This window comes from Ambystoma mexicanum, chromosome 3q, assembly GCF_040938575.1.
Source record: "Ambystoma mexicanum isolate Mex_15411 chromosome 3q, UKY_AmexF1_1, whole genome shotgun sequence".
In the NCBI taxonomy this organism is placed as follows: domain Eukaryota; kingdom Metazoa; phylum Chordata; class Amphibia; order Caudata; family Ambystomatidae; genus Ambystoma; species Ambystoma mexicanum.
This window is the reverse complement of record NC_090926.1, coordinates 513,667,642-513,688,118: the sequence shown is the minus strand read 5'-3', so window position 1 is coordinate 513,688,118 and position 20,477 is coordinate 513,667,642.

The following is a 20,477-nucleotide window of genomic DNA, read 5'->3' as shown; positions in this document are numbered from 1 at the left end:
ATATAAAAGTGGTTTCGTTTCAGAAATGTCATCTTTATCTTCTCTTACGTTTTAGCAACACTCCTTCAAGAGAAGTCTTTCATCACAATCTCTCTCTGTCAAGGTCAAAACACAATACAACCTTATAGTCCGCTTCGTGAGCCTCTCCGGGGCTCGAGAAAAAAATGGAAGCAGCTGACCTTCACTGTGAACGAGCATAAATTCTTACTTTGCAACATTCTGTGTAAAGCCATCTGTAGAAGTAGGTTTTTGCACGCCATGTTTGTATATTGTTTGCGTGATATTAAAAAAAGTTTATTTAAAGGACGTTATGGTGCTAAGTACAGCCGAAAGACCCCTGAAAATCGCAAGTTATGGTAATCTTTGAAAAATAACTGGCGCCACCACCGTGCACTGCTAAAACTAACACCCAGGACATTAAAGATGACATCGCAAATGTCATTGATGAAATCACTGATGACATCACGTGTGTATGTACTTTTTATGGAATTTGTGTACTAGGGATTTTTATTATAATGTTGCGACAAAAGTGTCAAGGATATTGCAATAAATATCATACCCTTATTAGTGCTTTGAACGATGCATTGATATAAATAGCATTGTATTATGGGATTCTATCTAGTATACTGAGCTACTAATGGAGAAACATAGCATTGTGTGCAGAGTACAAGATGAAAGTATAATATGTGTAATGTTAATATGTTGAATAATGAAATAATAATTGTCCTGAAATGTTCGAAAATTCACAATATGGGGTTGTTCTGAGGACGTTATTCGTATTGTGTGATTGCTTAGCTGTATGCAATGAGGGAATGGCACAGAGAGTAAAGTGGACGCCGTCCGCGGACACCGCGGCTGTTCGTGGACAGGGCGTGCTACATCCGGGTTTTTCCAGGAAATCCAACATGGAAAGAAGACTGTACGGATCAGCCAATCAGATGTCGAGGTTGTGGATTTGTGTTGAAAGAGACTGTGTGTGGTGAAGATGGCAGAAGTGGAGAAAGTCAGGGTGTTGGTGCTCAGAGATATGTGTGTGAATGGTTTACAGCAGTACGCTGAATGCAGGCATGTTGCAAAGAACTTTGATGTGAAAGGAGTGGAGGTGGTGTGGAGCAGTGTGCCTGATTGCAATGTACAGGGAATTGTACAAGTTTGTGAGGATATGGCCACGATGAACAGTCCGCATGTGGTAGTTTTGCACTATGGTGCTTTCCATTTGGGCAACGTCAGTGCCCCTACTTTGTTGGCTGATTTGGAACGCTTGGTTCAAGCAGTAATGAAGACCCTTCCAAATGCAAATGTATTTTTTTCTGAATTACTACCTAGGGCAATATGGGACAATAGTTCAGTTTTTTGTCCTCAGCAAAATATTGCTAGGTGTGTCATCAACCGAGGCATGTGTGCCTTCATGCTTAGAGCTGGTATGTTCTTCTGTAACAATGAGAATATTGATGCCAGTAATGCTGTTAATTTTAAAGAAGATGGCATTTCTTTATCTTTTACGGGAAATGCCTTTCTATTTTGGAATGTAAGGCTTGCTTTGGAGAAGGTTATGTGAAGATTTTAGGAGTAAAGTAATAAAAAAAACAAGAAAAAAATACAAAATAACAGCATCAGTAAAAATAAATGAAAAGAAACGGCTCTTTTCAGAGCCAACTTCAAAGGGGAAATGGGGCACACTATTTAAATTTACATTCACCACGCTCAGATTTTCGATGTGTCCGCGGACATGGCGGTAGTCTGCCGACATGAAAATCACTACGAGGGGGTTAGTATGTTCTATGTTACATGTATATGAAGTCAGGGATATTATGGTTAAGTTGTGCACTAAAAACCTATGAAATTCAGTGAAAAAACTTTGTTAAAGGGACGTTATGGGTAAGTTGCGCTGCTAAAAACCCATGAAATTCAGTGAAAAAACTTTGTTAAAGGGACGTTATGGCTCAAAGTAAAACCGAAAAACCCCTGAAATTCGGCAGTTATGGTAACATAAGCAACCATAACTCGCGCCACCGCGCACTGATAACAATAACACCAAGGACATCACAAATGTCATTGATGACATCACTAATGACATCAAATGGCTGGCTCTCCATTTTTATCCTTTACTGACATATCGATGCCACATAGTTTTCTTCAGTAACAGTCAGGGAGTAAAAATTTAAAAGGTACTATGTTTGTAGACTTAGAGTCCAGTCACATCATATGAAACATATACATAGCGGAAGATACAGGCTTGAAAGAGAGCAATCATTTCTGTGCATGAAGATAATCATTATGGTTATCAGCACTTTCTCATAGTTTTATTTTTATTACTCTACCTTCCCTCTATATGCTCATATTTGTATACATTATACTCACTCTCCATAGAGTGAATGGGAAAACATTTTTGCTCGCGCCTACAGCCCAAACCGCTGGACGGATTTCCACCAAATTTGGACCAGGAGCAGCGGCTTGGTCCCGAAAGCGTGCATTTGCAAATTTGGTGAAAATACGTCCAGTAGTTTTTTTTAAAATGACCAAAAGGTAGGTAAAAAAAAAATAGTGATATCTGTGTTGGGTTTGCGGACACACTTCCCTGTTCGCTCCGCGGAAAGTGTCCTGATTGGCCAATCGTCTTGCGTGATGTTCGCGGACATGCAAAGTGTTCGCTGATTGGACGGCGTGGAGCGTGAAGCTCGTCAGATTTTCCGGTAGCGCCCGCCATCTTGGATTCGCGGACGTTCCCGGACAGCGCGGTGAAACTTTGTTCAAAATGTGTATTTTGTAGAGTGTGTTGGTGTGTAGGAGTGTTTGGGGAGGGTGGGAGTGTATGAGATAGGATGAAAGTTGTGATTTTTATGTGTTAGACGTTCTTTTTGTGTTCGATTTGTTTGCGGACATCACGGGTGTTCTGAAATGTTCTAAATAAACTGACGAGGGGGTGTTCTAAGGACTCAATATGTGTCCGTTTTGTTCGCAAGCAAAGTGAAACTGTTCTAAGAACACTCGCGGTGTCCGGGGAGTGTTCGTAGGGCGTGTCCTGAGGACGCTGTCCGTATTGTTCTCTGTCAAGTTGAATGTGTTCTAAGAACACGCGCGGTGTCCTGAAATGTTCGCAAATAAACAAAATGGGGGTGTTCTGAAGACGCTTCCAAGAACACTCGCGGTGTCCGGGGAGTGTTCGTAGGGGGTGTACTGAGGATGCTGTTCGAATTGTTCTCTGTCAAGTTGAATGTGTCCTAAGAACACTCGCGGTGTCCTGAAATGTTTGCAAATAAACAAAATGGGGGTGTTCTGAAGACGCTTCTAAGAACACTCGCAGTGTCCGGGGAGTGTTCGTAGGGGGTGTCCTGAGGAAACTGTCCGTATTGTTCTCTGTCAAGATGAATGTGTCCTAAGAACACTCACGGTGTCCTGAAATGTTCGCAAATAAACAAAATGGGGTGTTCTGAAGAAGCTTCTAAGAACATTTGCGGTGTCCAGGGAGTGTTTGTAGGGGGTGTCCTGAGGACGCTGTCCGTATTGTTCTTTGTCAAGTTGAATGTGCAGTAAGAACACTCACGGTGTCCTGAAATGTTTGCAAATAAACAAGATGGTGGTGTTCTGAAGACACTTCTAAGAACACTCCCGGTGTCCGGGGAGTGTTCGTAGGGGGTGTCCTGAGGACGCTGTCCGTATTGTTCTTTGTCAAGTTGAATGTGTCCTAAGAACACTCACGGTGTCCTGAAATGTTCGCAAATAAACAAGATGGTGGTGTTCTGAAGACGCTTCTAAGAACACTCCCCGTGTCCTGGAATGTTCGTAGGTGGTGTCCTTAGGACGCTGTCCGTATTGTTCGTTGTTAATTTGAAAGTGTTCTAAGAATTATCGCGTTGTTCTGAAATGTTCGTAGGGGGTGTCCTGAAAACAGTGTCCGTATTGTTCGCTGGCAAGTTCAAAGTGTTCTAAGAACACTCACATTGTTCGCGGACATTAAAAGTTTCCCATAGATCATAGTTGAAATGTTTGACTCTATGGATGTGATATGCTGCAGTGGTTGTTGCCAGGGCATAGAGTCTTGGGTGCATGGCCATTTGGCCATTTGGCCATGCACCCAAGACTCTATGCCCTGGCAACAACCACCGCAGCATATCACATTCATATTTGCTTATATCTTTGGGTGAAAAACAAATGTATAAGGAACAAAGGTATTAGATACTATGGATGTGATATGCTGCTATGGTTGTCCTTATTATTGTATACTTACTGTTTGGTCTACTAATGGGAGTCCATGTTTTTCTTCTTCATTTCTGTGATAAAAGAAAATAGCATGTTAGTATTAGTATTTTGTAATGACTTATTACATTGTATAAGCAATATACTTTTATTATTTTTCGACCCTCATATTTAGTAGAGTACAAATCAGAGTACTGTGCAATTTGCTCAGTTTCTGTATTTGTTGCTAAAATCATTGGGTCTGTGGGAGAAAAAAAATCCATGTTGGATTAAAAAAAAACCTTTTTCTGTTATGCTAGAGTTTATTTGTTTGTTTGTTTTCAGTGTTCACTTGTTGTTTCTGGCTAATGCTTTATACTTTGCTTTGTTGTATTTTTTTTGGAGCAGTAACAGATTCTTCATTTGTTTTGATATTATAAAATTTTGGAGCAGTTAGATACCAATTGGCATATTCTAACTGTCTATTTTTTTAATATATTTTAGTGGTTTTGATTTATCTATTTGGATATTGTTAAATTTTGGGACAGTTAGATACCAATTGGCGTATTCTAACTGTGTATTTTTTGGCCTAATTTAGTGGTATTCATTTATCTGATTAGTTGTTGTAGAATCTTTGAGCTGTTGGATAGCTTTTGGAGTATTCTAACAGTTTATATTATTTTAACACAAATTTATAATTTTGGGACAGTTAGATACCAATTGGCGTATTCTAACTGTGTATTCTTGGTCTAATTTAGTGGTATTCATTTATCTGATTAGTTGTTGTAGAATCTTTGAGCAGTTAGATAGCTTTTGGAGTATTCTAACAGTTTATATTTTTTTTAACACAAATTTACTTAAAGGTTTAAATACAGTTTATTTATCAAATTTTGGTTTTGAGAACATCAAATAAGCGTTTGTAAGATTTCCTGGTAATCTCTGCTTTAGAGTAATGGTACTATCATTACATTCAAACCATCCACATTTCTTTTTCATATATGCAGTGTAGTGCCCTGAATTGGTTGTGGCCTGGTTGTGCCCTGAATTGGTTGTGGCTCCTGCGTGGCTATTGTTGTGAAGGTTTTCTTACCAAGTGATATTTGACCATGTGTGAATCCAGTCAGCTTGCAGTTGTTTTTGGTACCATCTGCATTGTAACGTAGAAGCATTAGTATTACGTATTTACTATGTGTTTGTATTACTAACGTGGAGCAATTATCTGAATTACAGGTAGAGCATAATCTACCATGGTTTGCATTTTGTACAAGTTGCTGGATTCACAATTTGGTATTGATATATATATGAAGCGTTCATTGGGGATTTCTTCTTGTGTCACATTGTTGCAGAGAGTGCATGTATGTTTCCACATGTATGAAATCTGAAAGATTTCTTTTATAGGTATGTTTTTGTTTTCCAGTACTTGTAGTAAGTACATTAGAAATTCGTGTGGATCTTCCTGTGAGTTTATAGTGAATTTAACCATTCCAGCACAGTAGTCCAATTGTCGTCTTATTCCAAAAACACTATATGTGTTGTCAGGATTGTTTGCTGCATTTCTGTGAAGTACTAACATTTGCAAACACAATGGGTCTGTACTGTGTAAGTAAATGTTGTCAACAATTGGTGGTAATTGAAATAGAATATTCATTGCTACATTTGCATAGCAACTTATACCAACTATATTTGAGAATTTAAATGGTCCAGGTAGTTCTGTATCTTACTGCTATTTTTGGAGTTTGTCTTCCTTCTTTAAAGAAGTACCTGGTTTACTTTCTCTAATTGATTCTTTTTTGTTTGTGGTACTTGATTAAGTATTAGTTTCTTTTACTCTCTTTGGAGGATTTGCAGTGACATCCTGTTGCATTTCTGTTTGATTTAGTTTTCTTTTACAACGTTTTAGTTTTTGTGGAAAAGAATATGTGTTTAGATGGGGAGTGTATAGTGAGCGAAGTCTATTATATTCTAAAATGCAAGGAATATCAGCGTTTACTTTACTTGCATCAAAGTTGATTAGAAATAGACCGTCAAGTGTACGTAAACGTGATAGTGCTACGTAGCTCATGCCTTCTTTAAATAAAGTGTTACCAATATCTATCATTGCTTTGTCTAGGGTAAGACCTTGTGATTTATGAACCGTGACTGCGTATGCAAGAGTTAGAGAAAATTCTTCTCTGCGTACATACATATCTTTGAAGAGAAGGAATCTAGCTGTTGAGCGTCCTATCCGTTTTACTTCTGAAAGTTTGTCAAAGAGTATATTGACAAACTGAATTTGTTTGTCACGTGGGTATGTTTGAAAGCCAACAACTGTACCCAGTGCTCCATTAACTAGTCCTTGGTCCACGTCAAGGTTACGTTTAAGCATTACTCTGCAATTTAAGGATAATTTTAACATCTTTTCTAAGCCTGCTGTGTTTGAGATTGATTTTTCTAAATTATTTAGTCTTGTTGTGGCTTGGTCACACATGGGTAGTGTCATACCATGTACATCTAGTTTGTCTGTGGCGCTAATTTCCATTATTGGTTGCATTTCTTTAATTAACATTATTTCATTGAATTTGAAACAGCTTGCAAGAGTTGGCATTAAGGCCATACAATTGACATTTTTGTGGGCTAATTGTTCCATAACATCTGTAGCACATGCATTATCGCCATAAAGTGCATTAATGTGCCGGGTTTTCAATGTTGCTTCTGCTTCTTTAGAAAGTATACCAACTCTCAAACTTTTTAAAATGTTGGCATAAGTTAGATCTGCAGATTGGCGCATGTTTTCTGTTAATTCTCTGTATTGGAAATGTTGCCAAAGGTTGACATTTCCAATGCTGCCAACAGTTTTACAGCAAAGTTTGTGCCCTAATGTTTTAAAAATAGGTTCACCTTTTACTGGTGTTAATTGAAGCAGATCTCCAAAAACAATAATGTGTTTTCCTGCAAAGAGCTCTTCATAGTCTGTTTTGAGTACTTCTTGTAATCTGAGGTGAATCAAAGCTAACATCAGGTTGGAGACCATGCTCACTTCATCTATTAGTAGCATTTTCATTTGTTTCAATACTCTGCGTAATTCCATTGCAGCTTCCGCGGAAAGTTTTTTAATAGTCTAATTTGTTCTAGTGTTCTACTGGTAATAGTAGTAATCGGTGTAATGTAACACCACCTATGCTGTAGGCAGCTAAACCTGTGGGGGCAGTGACAACAGCTGACAGTTTGTTGTTTGTCAATTGTTGAAGGAATTTACTAATGATTTTGATTAGGAATGTTTTGCCAGAACCAGCTTCACCACTGACGTACAGTAGTATAGGTTTATAATTATGGCAGGAACATTCTTTATTTTCATGTTTTACGCCATGTGCAATTTGTTTTGTTACTTCTTGAAAAATGCTACTTTGCTCATTGTTTAGTTTTGATTGTAGTATAGTTAAGTCTTCCGTATCTTCATACTGACACGTGGTGTTTTCTACTTCTATCATAGCTAATTCTGCCTCATTTGTTATTAGTGGTTCTCCCAGTGGTTCTTGGCTTCCTGTTACAGAAGGTTGGCTACTGTCAGGAGTATCCTTATCTAGTTGGGCTTGGAGTTCTTCTTCATGTTGCTGTTCATTGTGCAACATTGTTTTGTACTGTGTAAAGTTTACATCAGTTATAGTGCTTTCTTTTGCTTTGAAAGCATCCTCATATGAGTCATAGTTATCTAGTAATTGTTCTTCTTTTCTCCATGGTTTGAAGAGTTGTAGGAGGGACATGTAATATACTTCTTTATGTTGAGGAGTCTTCAATGACAATTTGATATGATTAATTAAATTTGGTTTAGTGAGTTTAACTAAGCTGCCTTCACAGTCTGTCACTCTATATTTACCTATTTTTTCATCAGGTTTCATATTATTTTTGTACGTGTAGTTTTGGGCTATTTGGTATAGACACATGTTTTCCAAAGTATTACTTCTGTTTGGGTAGTATGTGTCCAATAAATTGTTTTTTAAAATGTCTTGGCTGTTGGGATCATGTTTGGCTATTGTTTCTATATCTTCATATGATTTTAGAACTCTTTTTCTAGATTTAGCTGGACCAAGACTTAGCCATACTATATTTTCAGATTTACCATACAATGAAGTACCAGTTAAACGATCAGCTGCTTCATAAGATCCACATTCTCTATGGGTGAGCATTTTTATGCCCAAGCTGTATAATTTCTGAGATACTGTTTTATCTGATGACAGGTCATTCCAGAGGTATTGGAGCTCTGTCTTTGCTGCTTTAGTTATGTATGCTGTGACATATCGTGCAACTGCAGTAGAATTGTCTGCAATGTACTGCACATCTATGTTTGCATTCCATAAGTAGGCAATGATTGCATTATAATCATTGATATATTTTTCTTCTTCTTTTCTTTTTATGTAATATGTATTTTTATGTGACTTACCTTTAACACTATGTCTAACTGAAGACATGAGGTTGTTTACTTGACCTGTATTTGTAACTGGTCTAGGGAAACCAAATCGGCATTTGGTGTAGTATTTGCCTTTGTTTTTGTATTTGCGACGACAATATTTTCCACATTTGTGTCTTTGAAATTGTAAAATTTGTGCACGAAGATCGCTATTTGTGGCTTCTGATGGAATTTCACAAGTGACATATTTTTCAATAAACTGTAAAACAGTGGCATCACTGTCTTGACCAAATTTAGGAGCATCTTTAATCCATAAAAGCATCTGGATATGTGGTGCTCCTCTGACTTGTTATTCTTTTCTCCAAAAGGGGAGGAACAGTTTTATTACAAATTAAATGTAGCATAGCAATGAAGCGATGGTGAAAATATCTTGATTACATTAACAGGATCCAAAGAACAAAGTTCTCCAGGTGTTAGAATATCTATGTTTGTTTTGTTTTTATTTGATATGTGTAGGAAATCATGTAAATCTTCCCATGCATATTCTGCACAACTTAATGTAACAAACCAAGTGGGTGGGCCAAGGTTTCTGATCATACAACGTACATCTCCATGACGTTGAAACCAGTACTCTTTAGTACCACGCATATTTGCTAATAGATGTGTAATATTTGATTGTAAAACCTCATCCTTTTGTTGCACTTTCTCTAATAATTATGTAGCTATCATATTTTGAAAGTGTGATCCTGATTTTAATATGTGTGCAACTCCGTAACATAAAGTTGCTAGTTCACTTTCAAAGAGTAGGTGGAATATGTATTCCACATTTAGTCTAAATCTGGGATCTTCAGAATACATCCGTAATGAGCGGTATTCTGAAGCTGATATTTGAATAGGTCTATCATCAAACCTTCCTCCTTTGCCAGTAGGAAAGAGTAGAGGAAAAGCACGTGCTTCTATACTTTTTTCCCATATACTGATTGGCGATCCTTTTGTTTGACGCATTTGGTAAGTTTCCAGTACATCTTGTACGGTGTCATTACAGTGCAAAGGATGAATTGTATAATGGTCTAAAGTATTTGATATTGTAGCATGATCTAGTAGCTCAAATTGACCAGCTTCTTGTGTTTCTTGAATTATTTCAGTTGTATCTTTCAAGTTTTCTTCAATATTAATTTCTTTGTAATATTCATTATTCTCTTTAAGATATTGGAAGGCTTGTCTAACTTTATATAAATCTACCAGCTGTTGCCATATTTTCTTGTCTTTTGTAGGTACTCCATTTACTAATATAATTAAAGATTGCTGCATTGGACGTTGCACTCCTAGAGTATGCACATTTTATTTTAGATTTAATGGTAAATAAACTACTTTTCCACAAATACCTTTTACCAATTCAGAGGGAGGTAATTTTGCTGTTTTTTGGTTGATGGCATATTATTGCTTGAAATGGGTGTACTGTTTGAATTATGATGCTCTCATATAAATTAAGTTGTTGTAGAGGGTTTGGTACTGGGTATAATTCCAAATTATTTGTGATAGAACGTGAAGGAGTTTGGTTGTTGTCAAGTTTTGTAGTGTAATAACTGCAAAGTATTAAGGGCTCAGTTATTTCATATTTGTTTTCTGCTAGAAGGTAGAGAGCTAATTCAAACCATTTAGAATCTTCATTGTCTTCTATTTTGTATGATAGGTCCACAGTTTTTGTGTTACTTTTATAAAAAATTCTACGGCAACATACACATGTAATTTTAAAATTTAGTATTTCTTTTTTGTATGTGTTTAGCAAAAGGTTGCCATGTGTAGAATTGTTGCTTAATTGGTTTAAAGCTATTTCATTCTGTAAATGGCTTTCACTTCCAAAATATTTTTTCTGGATATAGTGAATTTCTTCAAGTAGGTCTTTTGCTGTACCATGTAGAAGGATGTTATTTAACTTTGCTAGTGCTAAAGCAGGACTTTTAGCATAGTACAGTTTATATACTCGATTTCTTATAGTTGAATGATGTGTTGATATCCTTTTGATATCATGGAAAATGGTTTTACAAGTAGGTCCTGTAATGCAGGCCAATGAATGTCCCTGTAGTCCTGTGTACTTGCGCACTGGACAGGTATCTATATTTTGCAGTAATTTAATTTTGATTTTGTCTTTGCTTTTTACATATTTATTGAAGAATTGGTGTAAAGATTTGAAACATTGTTTGGGAATGTTACACATTGACGTGCATGGCCATTTGTTCACTAGGCGTTCCGATTCAGTTGAATGGAGTGGTAATTCTAACTTTTCAGGGCATATTTTTGTAAGGAGTATTTCTTGTTCCATTATGGTATTATTCACTTTTTCATAACCTCGACCACTGCTATTTATGGCAATTGTATTTGTTTGCTTTTGTTTGTACGCTTCTTCATTAAAATATGGTTCTGTGCTCGTAGTGTGATTCCATTCACATCTGCAGATACTTAAGAAGTTCTTTCTGTTGACATTTCACTTATTGAGAAGTCTTTTTTGTAATTTAGTTATTAGTTTTGTTAGTGATTTCATTTTGTTTAACAGTAAAATAAATACATTTCTTTTGAGAAGAATTGCACTGTCCATCAAAGCTTCTAAGATTAATTTCCTACGATAGGTTTTAAGCTTTGAACCTGATTTCTCGCCTGTTTTTATAAGATTTTGAAGGACTTTGTGACGGTATATTTTGGCTAAAATACTTTTCTTGGTATGCTTACTTTGCACTATATTAAAATTTGAAGAAGTAGTTTTATTTGTACTGATAGCTTATTTTCTGTTAATTGTTTTTTGGTTTGTTTTACATTTTGATAGAGTAAGCAAAGTTTTTGTACTTGAAACTTCTTGTGTTTCACTGAATGATTGTATTAGCTGTTTTGTTTCAACTTTTTTTTACAAATTCTGCTAGAGATGGATGCTTATTTAGGACACCTTTATTTTCATTTGCTCTAATTTTGCGTTGCTTTCTACGGAGTTGTCTTTTGGTAGGCATTCTTTAGGGTCTGTTGAAAAAAATAAAGAAGATATGGGTAGCGGTGTTCTGGAATGTATGTGTGCTGTGTGCATGAGTGTTTGAGTAAAATGATAAAGATGTATGTAATGGTGTGTGATTGTGCATTGGGAACTAAAACTAGTAGGGATAGGTATTCTTGAATTTATGTGTTACTAAACTGAGGTTCAGATGACAAAAAAAAGTAAGCTAGTGGTGTGGAAAAGTACAAATAGTAAATCTAATGTATACAATTAAAACAGTTGTTTGTTCTATAATATGTAAATTGTAGTGGTTCAGTTGGCTAATTTGTGTGTCCAAAAATAGAAATTTGTGGGCCGTTCTGGCTGTAAATCGCTGTTTAAGACATGGAAATTTTTGGACAAAATGGTACAAATTCTCTATTTTAAGAAACCAAAATAGCTTGTATTAATGTTTTAGTAAATTTGATTAATAATATAAATATTATGGTGATATTTTACTTACTTTTTTTTTAAATGAACAGGTAACTTCTTAGTTTTCTTTCTTCTTCGAATTCGGCTGCTTCTTTTCAGGAAACTGGTCTTCACTGCAATTGTAAAAGCTTCAAATTAGTAACTTTGTTTGTATATAGCACTGTTTTTAATTTAGATATTGACTTTTTTAATTGAAATCCTCAGTGCCTTCTGTAAAACCATTAAACTAATTTATTTACATAAGATACATTGCATCAGTTCAGTACATATGATATGTTCTTAATGAACAAATTGTATTGAATGACTAACTGTATCAAAAAAAATATATCTTTACTATGTCTTGTGAAATTTATAATATATTAGTGAATACCACTATTTCTGTAAGTAAACCGTTCTAGGTAATAGTGCCTCAATGTCATGTCTAATTTAAAGTAATTAAGTAAATAAATAAATAAAAACAAAAAATATGAAATTGTATAAGTATTTTTATAAAGGTTTAAACATAGATTGTGTTTGCATGCAATTTTGTTTGAATATATGTAGTCTATATATTTCATTTAAAAAAAATGTTAGTTTAACATGATTTGAGTGTGTGTGTATAAAGAAAGTAAAAAGTATAAAGGTTTATAAGTGATAGTTGATTTTAGGAAATTGTACTATACAGAAAATATGCATACCTGAAGTTTGTGTTCATGCATATGGATATGCATGGAGCTGCAAGTAGAAATCTTGAAGACTTGTACAGTATTTCTGGCATATGCTGCTTGCCAATGATATGACACTTGTACTCAGAGAGATTCAGAGTACATTTGCAGTGCTGATCTATGATGATGCAGTTAGATGTAGAGGTCTTGAATGTGATTGGTGCATGGTCATGTTATTATTGAGGTACATCCAATGAGGGAATGGCAGAGAGAGTGTAGTGGAAATGGTAGAAGGGCTGTTCATGTTACGATATGTCCGCGGACATGGCGGTAGTTCGCGCACATCGGGAGTTACATCCGGGGATTTTTGGGTTCAGAAGTCATGCAAATGAGAATAAGCACTGAAAGGGATTGGTCAGGAAAGTTTGGTGGGTGTGTTGTGCCAGGAGAGATTTACTCAGATAATCTTTTTGCTGAGAGAAGAAAAGATAGCTATGGCTGTGTGTTTCAGAAAACAGATTGTTTGGATTTTAGGAGATTCGTGGATACATTGGTTGAAGGTGCATGCAGAAAGCTGTGGAGTAGCTGTAGATCTTGGATTCCCACATGTGGAAGTACACTGGCATGCAGTACGTGGAATGAAGTGGTTGGACTTGCTACCTCTCTGTGCTACTTTGGAGACAGAGCAACATCCAGACATAATTGTAATTCATTGTGGAGGGAACAGTTTAGGACATGTGACTGGAATTTATTTGCAATTTGCTATGAAAGAAGGACCTAGGAAGGTTATGGACATGTTTCCTAATTCTCAAGTGATATTTTCACGGATTGCGCAGAGACAAATGTGGCTTCGTTCTTCTTCATTTGGTCCACAAAATGAAAAAGCAAGGCGCAATGTTAATAAGGCTGTTTGTGGCTTTCTAAGAGATTTTGGCATGTCTTCTTTTCACAATGAAAATATTATGTTTTGTAGTACATACATTTTTCGCAGAGATGGAGACCATCTTACTTATGCTGGCAATCAGATTTTTCTGAGAAATGTACAAAATGCATTGCGACCTTTTTTGGAATTACAACAACGATTTTGAGGTTAAGCATTTCCAATTTTTGAATTACAAACACCACCCAAAGGCTCTTTTCAGAACCACCACTTCTTTCCAGAGAAAATTACAATGTTTGTGATGGAGTAGCAACACAATTTTTTTAATGTTCGCGAACTGTCCGTGGACTTCTAAAAAATACAAAGAGCCCTGCTTCATTTATTTTCACTTCTATTTTTTAACTGGGAAAGGCGGCTCTGAAAAGAGACTTATTTTTTTTGATTTTTGTCATTTTGTATTTTTTTTGGTTTTTCAGACACGACACACTAGGAGAGGAGGGTAAAGGAGGGTAAAGGGGGACACCAACCACAGGGATAAGAAAGGGCGAGCTGAGAGAGGAAGATGTAGAGTGGGTTTTATTTGGGTAGTGAGCAGGTCTTCTCGTGCTCTGAGTCTCAGAAGCACTCCGAAGTCGCTCCCCCCTGCAGAGTACCGTGTCACAGTACATACATACAACTGTGACCCTCGAAAGGTAAGGGTCATCAGCATTCTGTATGGCCTGTGAGGCAGCTTGAGAAAGACGCTGTCCCACAGAGGTTGTCCTTGTGGTGACAGGATCAGAAACAGAGGATGAAGTAGAGGAAATCAACCTGCTACATTCTTCGCAAGGTACAACCTTGCAAATAGCCCCAGAGTGAAATGACCTCAGGTGTCGCTTCATAGTAGTGGTCCCAAAGCTGTACTTACCGTGCTTCCCGCGACTGAGTATCATTTTGCACTCATTGCAGGTAACATGGTTCGCACGAGCCTTAGGACCATTCCCATGAATGGTAAATAACCGCCACACCCAAGACTCACGACTAGTGCGGGTAGTAGGGATTTCCTCTACCTCATTCTCATAATCCTCTTCTTCCTCCTCCGCATCCTCACTCCTGTTCCCCTCTTCAGGCCCTTGGGGAGGTGGTGGTGGTGGAGGGGGTGGGGGTGGTGCTGAAGCAGGTGCAGCACCAAGTGGCAGTTCAGCAGCCAAGGATGCCATCTCGATGATGGTGTAGTCTGCAGGTGGCGGCAAAAATCACTGTGTTCTGAAGAATAGCCAGAAACACAATGTGAATAAGCTCTTGGGCATGGTCTTTTATAGGGGTGCTTGTGCGCGGTCTGCAGACATGCGCACTGTCCGCGGACAGATCGAACACAAAAAAAGGATCGGAAAGTTTCAAAAGGTATATAGAAACTCAAGATTGCTATGTGGGACTTGTGGCATGGTGAGATTTTATTGAAAAATATTATGGATTAACTGAAAATGTACTTTTAAATTGTTCGGGGACACGAACAGTGTCCGCATTTCAGGACACACGATGAGCGTGGGCGCGGTCATATGATCCGTTTGCGAACTAGTCCGCGAAGGAAGCGACTGTCCGCAGGACACCAAGTGCACGGAGATTGGTTAGCGCATGCGCATTGATGTCCTACGGACACTGTTTGGGTTATGAAGTAATTAAAAGTGTGTCATACGTGAAACTAACATTTCAGGACACCGCGTGTGTTCTTAGAACAGTTTAAACTTGGTAGCGAACAGTAAGGACAGTTATAGTGTTCTTCAGGACACGTGTAATTTAGTTTATGTACAAACATTTCAGGACACCAATTGTGTTCTTAGAACAGTTTCAATTGGGTAGCGAACACTACGAACAGGTATAGTGTTCTTCAGGACACCTCCATTTTCGTTTACGTACGAACATTTCAGGACACCAATAGTGTTCTTAGAACAGTTTGAACTTGCTAGCGAACAGTACCGGACAGGTATAGTGTTCTTTAGGACACTTTAATTTTTGTTTGTTTACGAACAATTCCGGACACCGCGTGTGTTCTTAGTACAGTTTCATGTTGCTAGCGAACACTACGAACAGTTGTACTGTTGTTCAGGACACATCATTTTTGTTTATTTATGAACATTTCAGGACACCAATTGTGTTCTTAGGACAGTTTTAAGTTGATAGCGAACATTACGGACAGATATAGTGTTCTTTAGAACACTTTAATTTTTGTTTCTTTACAAGCATTTCAGGACACCACGTGTGTTCTTAGAACAGTTTCAACTTGCTAGCGAACAGTACGAACAGGTGTGGTGTTCTTCAGGACACCTCAATTTTCATTTATGTACGAACATTTAAGAACACTCGCACTGTCCGCGGACACTTTTATTGTTTAAAAAAAAAAAACGGAAACTATTCACAATACAATATAAACATTAAACTTTATTTAACATATATTAATAATTTATGACAGAGAAGGTGAGGCAGAAACAGAAACAAAAACAGGAGAATTTGGGGTATCAACATGATTGGTTTTAGGTGAAGAAGGGATGGAAATCTCATCAAAACGTTTTGGGTTACGGAGAGGGTTTGGGGATAATTGACTGGGATATGGTGAGGAGGGACAAGTACATGTGGGGCAATGGTACGAGGTTTTTGGTTTGAAATGATTTTCTACAAAAGTTTTTAAATCATTAAAATTAGCCAACAATACATCCATTTTTTCTTCTATATTGTGAAGACTGTTATCCATAACAGGGTTTTCTGAAGTGTTTTCTATTCTGGTATGCTCTGTACAAAAAAATAATATATATGTTAAATGTATATAAAAATAATAATAAATAAATGGTTTATATTATAAAGTGTTTACCATTAGTTTCACTATCTTGTGACATTTCTTCATGTGGGAAATTGTCCTCTAGCCACTCCAGAGTACTAGACATTTCTGTGAGAAAAAAAAAAGATAATATATTTTTTAATCTAATACAGAAAGTTTATAAATATATGAGTAAAATGAAGAAAACTTACTATTTCTGGTAAGATAAGTCCTATGTATTCAGTGGGTCTGGTCTTGTTCTCAGTTCTGTTGTGTCTGTGAGGTAATTATGTTGGAAGCCAATTTATCTTCTTGTGGTATACTCCATTTCAGAACATATTGTATTTAAATGAATGGTTAGTGTGTTACATATATGGGTTACATTTCTTCTTATAATGTGTTTGTGTGCTGCTTTTTGAATTTGTTAAATGTTCCTATATTATGATATAACAATCAAACATACCCCCCCACCCTCCCCACAGTTTTTAGGTAGTGGTACTTTTCTCCGAACATGTCAGCGAACATTAAATAATTTTGCGGACATCAAGTTCATAAGGAGAGATCTAGTCAGTTCCATATGACATGTATATAAAGTTAAAGTCATTATTGTTAAGTTGTGCTACTAAAAAACTATGAAATTCAGTGAAAAAACTTTGTTAAAGGGACGTTATGGTTAAGTTGCGCTTCTAAAAACCTATGAAATTCAGTGAAAAAACTTTGTTAAAGGGACGTTATGGTTCCAAGTAAAACCAAAAAACCCTTGAAATTCGCCAGTTATGGTAAGCTAAGCAACCATAACTCGCGCCACCACTGTGCACTGCTAAGACTAACACCCAGGAAATCAAAGATGACATTTGTCATTGATGACATCACTGATGACATCACATGTGTATGTACTTCTCATGAAATATGTGTAGAAGGGATTCTTATTGTGTTGCGAAAAAAGTGTCAAGAATCATTGCAAGAAATATACCCTAATAAGTGCATTGAACGATGCATTGATATAAATAGCATCCTATTATGGGGTTCTATCTAGTATACTAAGCTACTCATACAGAAACATTAACATTGTGTGCAGCGTACAAGATGAAGGTATGATATTCGTAATGTTAATATGTTGAATAATGAAATGATAATTGTTTTCTTTATAGATTTGTGTGTACTGTGAAATATGTAATAAGTAGCTAATAAAACCCATGTATTACATAATTGCATTACTATAGACAAAACACAAAGACACAAGAACACATACCAATATGGATATATACAGGGAAAGTGAAGTTAGCAAAAAAGCACAAGTAGTAGCAGAAACAATTCATAACTTAACTGATTAGTTTCATGCAAATAAATGATTGCTCTGTTTCAAAGCTGCTATTTACCCTATGTATATGTATCACTTGATGTGATTGGACCCTAAGGAAAGTAGTGTGAGTACAATGTATACAAATATGACCATATACAGGGAAAGTACAGCCATAAAAAAAAACAACAGAACTATCAGAAAGTGCTCATAAGTCTAGTAAATATGTTTAGCACAAAAAGGATTTCTGTCTTTCAAGCTTGTGTTTTCCCATATGTATATGTTTCATATGATGTGACTGTACTCTAAGGGAATTACTGTAAGAACCTACTAGAAGGATATGTCTACAAATAAAATAAAATTCTTAGTTTCTGACTGTTACTGAAGAAATCCATGTGGCCTAGATATGTCAGCAAAAGAAAAAAATAGTGAGCCAGACATGTGATGCCATCAGTGATGTCATTAATGACATTTGTGATGTCATCTTTGATGTCCTGGGTGTTAGTCTTAGCAGTGCACGGTGGTGGCGCGAGTTATGGTTGCTTAGCTTACCATAACTGGCAAATTTCAAGGGTTTTTCGTTTTTACTTGGAACCATAACGTCCCTTTAACAAAGTTTTTTCACTGATATATATATACAGTGAAAAAACTTTGTTAAAGGGACGTTATGGTTCCAAGTAAAACCGAAAAACCCTTGAAATTCGCCAGTTATGGTGAGCTAAGCAACCATAACTCGCGCCACCACCGTGCACTGCTAAGACTAACACCCAGGACATCAAAGATGACATCACAAATGTCATTGATGACATCACTGATGACATCACATGTGTATGTACTTCTCATGAAATATGTGTAGAAGGGATTCTTATTATGTTGCGAAAAAAGTGTCAAGAATCATTGCAAGAAATATAACCTAATAAGTGCATTGAACGATGCATTGATATAAATAGCATCCTATTATGGGGTTCTATCTAGTATACTAAGCTACTCATACAGAAACATAACATTGTGTGCAGCGTACAAGATGAAGGTATGATATTCTTAATGTTAATATGTTGAATAATGAAATGATAATTGTTTTCTTAATAGGTTTTTGTGTACTGTGAAATATGTAATAAGTAGCTAATAAAACCCATGTATTACATAATTGCATTACTATAGACAAAACACAAAGACACAAGAACACATACTAATATGTGTATATACAGGGAAAGTGAAGTTAGCAAAAACGCACAAGTAGTAGCAGAAACAATTCATAACTTAACTGATTAGTTGCATGCAAATAAATGATTGCTCTGTTTCAAAGCTGCTATTTACCCTATGTATATGTATCACTTGATGTGATTGGACCCTAAGGAAAGTAGTGTGAGTACAATGTTTACAAATATGACCATATACAGGGAAAGTACAGCCATAAAAAAAACAACAGAACTATCAGAAAGTGCTCATAAGTCTAGTGGTTATCTTTATGCACAAAAAGGATTGCTGTCTTTAAAGCTTGTGTTTTCTCATATGTATATGTTTCATATGATGTGACTGTACTCTAAGGGAACTACTGTAAGAACCTACTAGAAAGATATGTCTACAAATAAAATAAAATTCTTAGTTTCTGACTGTTACTGAAGAAAACCATGTGGCCTAGATATGTCAGCAAAAGAAAAAATAGTGAGCCAGACATGTGATGTCATCAGTGATGTCATCAATGACATTTGTGATGTCATCTTTGATGTCCTGGGTGTTAGTCTTAGCAGTGCACGGTGGTGGCGCGAGTTATGGTTGCTTAGCTTACCATAACTGGCAAATTTCAAGGGTTTTCGGTTTTACTTGGAACCATAACGTCCCTTTAACAAAGTTTTTTCACTGAATTTCATCGGTTTTTAGTAGCGCAACTTAACCATAACGTCCCTTTAACAAAGTTTTTTCACTGAATATATATATGCAACAGGACATCACTGCAAATCCTCCAAAGAGAGTAAAAGAAACTAATACTTCATCAAGTACCACAAAAAAAAAGAATCAATTAGAGAAAGTAAACCAGGTACTTCTTTAAAGAAGGAAGACAAACTCCAAAAAAAGCAGTTAGATACAGAACTACCTGGAACATTTACATTCTCAAATATAGTTGGTGTAAGTTGCTATGCAAATGTAGCAATGAATATTCTATTTCAATTACCACCAATTGTTGACAACATTTACTTACACTTTAGAGATCCATTGTGTATGCAAATGTTAGTACTTCATAGAAACGCAAAAAACAATCCTGACAACACATATAGTGTTTATGGAATAAGACAAGAATTGGACTACTGTGCTGGAATGGTGAAATTCACTATAAACTCACAGGAAGATCCACAAGAATTTTTAATGTACTTACTATAAGTACTGGAAAACAAAAACATACCTATAAAGGAAATCTTCCAGATTTCATACATGTGGAAACATACATGCACTCTGTGCAACAATGTGACACAAGAAGAAATTCCCAATGAACGCTTCATATATATATATATATATATATATATATCAATACCAAATTGTGAATCCATTCCATTTCAGCAACTTGTACAAAATGCAAACCATGGTAGATTATGCTCTACCTGCAATTCAGATAATCCCTCCACGTTAGTAATACAAACACATAGTAAATACGTAATACTAATGCTTCTACGTTACAATGCAGATGGTACCAAAAACAACTGCAAGCTGACTGGATTCACACATAGTCAAATATCACTTGGAAAGAAAACCTTCACAACAATAGGTATAATCTACCACGCAGGAGCCACAACCAATTCAGGGCACTACACGGCACATATAAAAAAGAAATGTGGATGGTTTGAATGTAATGATA